Source organism: Lygodium microphyllum, chromosome 29 (genome assembly GCF_053477565.2).
Source record: "Lygodium microphyllum isolate KBCC chromosome 29, Lygodium_microphyllum_v1.1.10, whole genome shotgun sequence".
NCBI classification, from domain to species: Eukaryota; Viridiplantae; Streptophyta; class Polypodiopsida; order Schizaeales; family Lygodiaceae; genus Lygodium; species Lygodium microphyllum.
The window spans coordinates 102155808-102162039 of NC_141163.1; positions in this window are offsets into that span (position 1 = coordinate 102155808).

The following is a 6232-nucleotide window of genomic DNA, read 5'->3' on the forward strand; positions in this document are numbered from 1 at the left end:
TAGTGCCTGCCCTTGCTTTCCTTCATTGCCTAGAACTTTATGCACTGTTATCCATCGTCAAGAGATCATGTCACCATATAATCCATTTAAGCAAGTAGGTGAATGTACATTCCTATAGCCTCAAGGCCTTTTTATGTTGATGGAACACAAACCCAATTAATCTTTAAGACATGCAATCTTCTAGAGCAAAAGGTTACAAAACTACCATTCATAGCTTGTATATGTTAGCTCCCCTACAACATGGACCAAATGCAAAAGATCCCCAACACTTCTTCTAGCATAAGTCATATTCTAGATGAACATGGACATGTGCACCTTTATAGCTTATGTTACTAGCTTTAAAGTTTCTTGGACCACATGAAATGATACAAGATTCTTCAACCCATACAACTGAGAAGCAAGACTCTACTTGTCATGAAGATCACATATCTTTTTCCACAGACATAAGCATCAGCTTCAGTTGTAATAACATTGACATATACCTGCTTAGACAAATATAATAAAATGGTAGACTTGCATAACTTATTAAGATCTTCTCAATCATCTCTATTCCAATCTTTCAGCTTTATACCCTTGGTTTTCTAAGGTCTCACTTACTTTTTTTATGCCAATACTTGCTAAATTTGAGTCTTTCAATACTGCAAGTTATTGCCATCCAGCTTCCCTATGTTAAAGGTAGCACTCTCATTGGATGCATTTGAAATGGCTATCATTATGTCGGCCAACCAAAGAGAATAGGGACTACTAAAATAATAGTAAATCAACCCCAAAACTAATCCAAAATGCATGCAATAGGAGGAAGACTAAGCCAATAAATTACTGTCCACAATCAAAAAGCACTAGAGTGCGCAACACAAGTGTCTGCTCTCAAAGAAACTGCTCGAAATTGAATTTTTACATGATTGTCCATAAAATTGCAGTAAATGAATATACAATTGTAAGCAAACAAGAAAAAGACAAAGTTCCCATTGCTAGGGATATTTGGGTAATAATTAAGACACACAATGCAATTAGAAATGAAAAACAAAGTATAAACCACCAAGGTACCAAGTGATGTCAGAGATCCAAAGATGCCATATACATGGAGCCAATCCCAAAATAGAAGGGTAGCATATGTACATAAGGCGACTGTGCATTAGAGATCTCCTAAAAGAAAAAAAGATCCACCTATCCACAACTAACTCAATGCATATGAACAATGAAGCTCAAGTACATAACCAATCCAAGCTGACAAACCCATTTGATAGGATGAAGTACAGGGTGTACAAAGCAAAGCTAGATCAACCCACAATCATCAATGTCTACAACAAGAATAGTGTATGTATAAACCAATAAGCATGTAAGAGTCTTCCACTGACTCAAGAGTCCAAGCTCTATGATAAAATATTAAAGTGCTCCCATGGAAGCAAATTAGAATATCCAAGAGCAAAGCAAAACTCAATACATACACCTCACAATATCCCAATGACATAAAGCAATACATTTGGGAGTAGGTGCCCACAACAATAGGCCTTCAAGCCCATAATCAACAATAAAGATTCAAAACAAGTAGGCACTTCAAATAGGTATCCACAACAAAGCTCAAATCCAAGGTTTAGATCTCAATATAAGTATATCTGGGCATAATAATCAATGCCAAGCATTACATCCAAGTAGCATCCCCAAAGTATATGTAGGCATTCAATATATAAGCTTTTACAGTGAATACTTTCTATGCACAAGGTATAATAGCGAAAAACCCTTCAAATGCTAAGCTAAACAAGCTCTAATCTATAAAAATGCCCTTTTTGAGCATCAATGCATCATCCATGCATAACAAATGGCCCCATATGCATTGGTAGAGCAAAAAAGTAAATATTTGTAGTCTAAACATTGAACAATAGGTTTGCCCTAAATTGTAGAGTAATAGCTAGTCCAAAACTCTTCAAACAATGCTAAATACAAAGCCAAAGGAAGTTGGAAAGGCCCCTAAAGGTTGGACAAAGCATTGAGGAGAATGATTGGACCAAATCTTTGGGGAGGGAGCAGCAAGATAGTCCCCTAAAAATGCATTGAAATTTATGAGGGTTGCTCCTAGGGCTCTATTTGTTGTGGTTGACTCTCTTGGGTCACCTTGCACTAGAAGAAGATGCTTCAAATGTTGGAGAACAAACTAGGAAGAAAGTGAAGTTGTTGCGTATCTCAAAGGACTGAAGTGGGGTTGCCATTGAAGCTTGATTGATACTCTCTTCCTAGGCTAAAGTGAATGTTGGTGGGGCTCCTCGAATACTTGCTCAAATACCAATTTAAAGGTGCACCAAGATGTGAGAGTACAAGCAAAAGCAAGGGGTATGGAGGTTCAAGCAAGAGAAATTAAGATGGTATGTAGAAACTCCAATAGTCACAATGTTTAATGTGCCTTCCCTTATTCTATTATCATAGAAAAATAAATAATAAAGTAACAGTGATGGATGACTGCTATATGCAATGTATAGGTGTGTGGGCACTATTTAAATAGTAAATATGGCTAGTTGGGCACACGTGGCCTTTAACCCCCAACACCTATGACTATAGCTTTTAGCTATAGTAAGTTCACTATTACAGACTACTCAAACATCACTAAATGTTTGTGGATAGCCTAGGAGCTTATGCAGCTTTCCCCAACTCAAAACTTCACCCTTCCCTAGAATGCTTTAGAGTCCATATGGCTCAGATTATATTCTAGTGTCCAACAAATCCAAAAGGCCTAAACAATCTCTAGGAAGGGTTTAAAGGGATGGAAAAACCTATGGAGCTATGAGCTTCATGAGTGGCATGACCTTATAAGACAACACTACAACCTAAAAGAGGATGAGTTGTTCCTAATTTAACAAAGAATTAACTAGTAGTGACCTAAACTCTATAAAATAATACAAATAGATTTGGACTTTAACCAAGAGGGATCTATTGGTTTGATTTTAAAAAATCCTTTCTTTCTCTTCTAGATCTCAAGAAAAACACAACAAATTGACATGCAAACTAAATCAAAGATGGGGGATGAACAAGAACTTTCATCAATGGTTTTATAGATTCCAAAGGATTTGGAGCTCAAATATCCAACCTAAAGCTTCCTATCTCTTATGGCTCATACTTCTTAAAGCAGTTTGGACAATATAGCAGAGCCAAAAGGATAGGTATCGAGAATGGACTTTGCTTGGAGTGTAAAAATAAGGAAGTGACAATTCCTCACCTATTTTTGTAATGAATGAAGCTAAGAGGAGAGAGGAGAAAGAACTGAAGAGAGAGAAAGAGAGAAAGAGAGCAAGAAGAAGAGAAAGAAAGACTAGAAAAGGAGAGAGAAAGACGGAAAAGAGGGGAGAAAGAAGGAGGAAGCCATGGAAGCTGAAGATGAAGGTGAAGATTATGTTCTTGATAATGACTAGTTGCCCTAAACTAGGACTCTTACACCTTATATACCCCGGTCAGTGTGACTGGGTGTCTAACCCCTAGTTTCTATGTATTCCGCTTACAATCCATCCCCACCCTAAAGGTTTTTGCCCTAAAAAACAAAGATAACTAGAGGGAAGTGATAGGTGGGCTTAGGGAGTGGGATGCAAAGTACTAATCTGAGCCACATTACAATGAAAATGGATGGGTAAAGACTAGGGACAACATGTTGTCCATGACAAGCTTGTTGAGGTAAAATTGTCATAACTTTTGATAGGATGCTCCAAATGGGGTGTGCCACATGTCCAAACGGAGCTTATGATGAGTACTTTCAGCCCAAGTAGGATGCACATTCCTGAGATTTGGGCAAGTACAAAACTATTTTAAAATAGTGTGCAGTCAGTCTGCAGGCAAGGGGTGGTCAAATGGTGGCATAACTGGCTAGTCTTTAGCCCGTTGGGGCCTCTTGGAGGTGAGGGAATTCATTGACAATAGTGGTTGGGTGCCAAGAGGCTTCTTCCAAGGGTAGTCCTTGCCATTTGATGAGGTGCTCCTTGATGGATCAATATCTTAAGTGCCTATCTCATTGCCTAATGGTTGGCTTAGGGATATACTAAATGATATCTTCTTCATCTATGAGGGGGAGTTCTTCCATATAGTCCACTAAGGTGCCCATGAAGTGTTTCAGTTGGCTGACATAAAACAAATTGTGGATCTTGGAGGTAGGGGGAAGCTCTAATTGGTAGGCCAAGTCACCAACTCTCTTCAGGATCCCATAGGGACCATAGGAGCGGTGGGCTAGCTTGTTATTGCTGCCCTCTTTGAGGGTGGAGTAGTGGGACTTAGGCACTTTCAAGAGGACTAGTTTCCCTTCCTTGAATTCCAAATGCCTTCTTTTCTCATCAGTATAGAGTTTCATGTGGGTTTGTGCCTTTTGAAAATTCACTTTGCATTGCTTAAGTAGGGCCTGCATGAGATCCAACTCGGCCTGACTCTTTGAGAGTTGATCTTATTATTGAATAAGTCTATAGGGAGGTGGACCTTATACCCGTATAATGCCTCAAAAGGGGAAACCCCAATGCTAGAGTGGGTGGAGTTATTATAGGAAAAGTTAGCCAAGTGGAGCCCTGTATCCCAACTGTGTTGTACATCATGGAAAAAGTGCCACAAATATATCCCAAGCCATTTGTTTACTCTTCCAGTCTGGGGGTGGTATGCAGTGGATGGAGCAAGCTTGGTACCCATAGATGTGAAAACTGTCTGTCAAAAGTTGCTCATAAACTTAGCATCCTGATAATGTACTATGACTTGTGGTAAGCCATGCAACTTGAAGACATATTCCATAAACTGAGTGGCCACTTGAGAGGCAGTGTATTGTGTCTTAGTGGGGATAAAGTGCAGCTTTGGTGAGGCGATCAACTACTACATATATACTGTTCCAACCTTTCTTGGTCACGGGGAGGCCAATGATGAAGTCCATTGTGATATGAGTCCATTTTCCTTTAGGAATAGGGAGAGGTTACAAGAGACCAACAAGCCTGAGTGTGTTGTCCTTGTTCTGTTGTGGCATGGGATACATTTGGTCACAAAGTCCTTGACATCCTTCCATAAGCCTTTCTAATGAAAGCTCTTGGAAATCCTGTCATATGTTTTGAAAACACCCAAGTGACCATTAGTGGAACAAGAATGCATCTCTTCCATGATCTTTTGTGTGAAGGGAGAAGTGTGTGGAATGACGATCTTGCTGTGGGACCAAATAAGACCATGCTTGAGCTGATATTGGGAGTTTTCAGCCATGACCCCATGTTGTAATTTTTTGAAGATGTGAATGAAGTTATCATCTAACAAGTAAGCTTCTTAAAGCTCTTCAATCCAATCACTATGCAACTCTGAAATAGAGGATACTTTGCATGCCCACATCCAAGGAGAGAGTGAATCAGCCTCTATATTATCTTTTCCCCAAGTGTGAGAAATGTCAAAGTCATTGTTTTGCTATGTTGCCACTCATCGCCTTTGCTTAGAAGTCAAGGTGGACTGAGTTGAGAAGTACTGGAGGACTTGATGGTCACCTTTTACTTGAAAGCAACAGCCATACAAATAGTGGTGCTATTTCTTGATAGCATGGAGGATGACCAACATCTCTTGGTCATACACATTCATCTGCATCTCCTTATCATCAAGCTTGTAGCTCTCAAATGCAATCACACCATGCTCTTGTAGCAATACTACACTAATACCCCTACCACTGGCATCACAATGAATGGTAAACATCTTAGAGAAATTAGGGCAGGCTAGGATGGGGGCAAAAGTAAGCATTTCCTTCAACTATTTGAAGCTATGATCAACAGCAGTGGCACCCCAAAAGAATAATTTCCTCTTTAATCGATCAATCAAAGGTGTTGCAATGGTGGCATTGTGCTTAATGAAGCATCTATAAAATGAAGAGAGACCAAGGAAGCCACATAATGAAGTGGTGCTGGATAGGGTGGGTCAGTCCCTAACACATTGCACCTTCTTAGGGTCAACCTATATGCCATTTTTACTCACAATGTGTCCCAAGTACTCCACAGAGATCTACAGGAAGATACATTTTCTCTCCTTAGCAAAGAGTCGATTCTCTCTTAATATGTCAAACACCCTTTTGACATGTGCCAAGTGCTCCTCTTGTGAATTGCTGTAAACGAGGATGTCGTAAAAGAAAACAAGCACAAACTTGAACAGAAAGGGTTAAATAATTTTATTCATGAGGCTCTAAAATGTGGTGGGGATGTTAGTCAATCCAAAAGGCATCACTAGAAAATGATAAAGCCCATGATCAGTCCTGAAG